Source organism: Carcharodon carcharias, chromosome 25, assembly GCF_017639515.1.
Source record: "Carcharodon carcharias isolate sCarCar2 chromosome 25, sCarCar2.pri, whole genome shotgun sequence".
NCBI lineage: Eukaryota > Metazoa > Chordata > Chondrichthyes > Lamniformes > Lamnidae > Carcharodon > Carcharodon carcharias.
The window spans coordinates 21,234,014-21,234,772 of NC_054491.1; positions in this window are offsets into that span (position 1 = coordinate 21,234,014).

Below are 759 nucleotides of genomic sequence, written 5' to 3' on the forward strand. Positions count from 1 at the left end.
ATTAGCTCAAGTGTCAGGGTGGGTTTGTCCCCACAATCTTCTAACTCAGAGGTGAGAATATGTAACTGAGCTCAAACTGGCATTCTGTGTCAAGCACAATAAGGTTTACATGAAACAAAAATAAAAATACCTGAAAAAACTCAGCAGGTCTGACAGCATCTGCGGAGAGGAATACAGTTAACGTTTTGAGTCATAACTCTTCAGTCATACGGACTCGAAACATTAACTCTATCCCTCTCCGCAGATGCTGTCAGACCTGCTGAGTTTTACCAGGTATTTTTATTTTTGTTTTTGCTTTGGATTTCCAGCATCCGCAGTTTTTTGCTTTTATCTTAAGGTTTATGTGAAAGCTGCTGTCCCTGAATTCCCTCCAAATAGGCTGTGACCTAGTGACCTGAAACGTTAACTCTGTTTTTCTCTGCACAGATGCTGCCTGTCCTGCTGAATATTTCCAGCACTTTCTGTTTTTATTTCAAATTTCTGGCATCTGCAGTATTTTCCTAATTTAGTGACCATTGGACAAGTTTTCACCCTCATAATTTCCTATAGTTGAAAGTTCTGCTTTTATAAGAGGCACAATTCATAGAATCATGTTTGGGGGTGGTGGTAGTTGCAGGACTGAAAACAGGACGCACATCAATAAAGCAACAAGAATAGTGATTGCCATTGAAGATAAAAGTTAATGCAGCCCAGGACTACAACTCCCATCGTCCTTTAGCGCCGTAGAGCATTTATTTCCGGTGTCCAATGATGACTTCC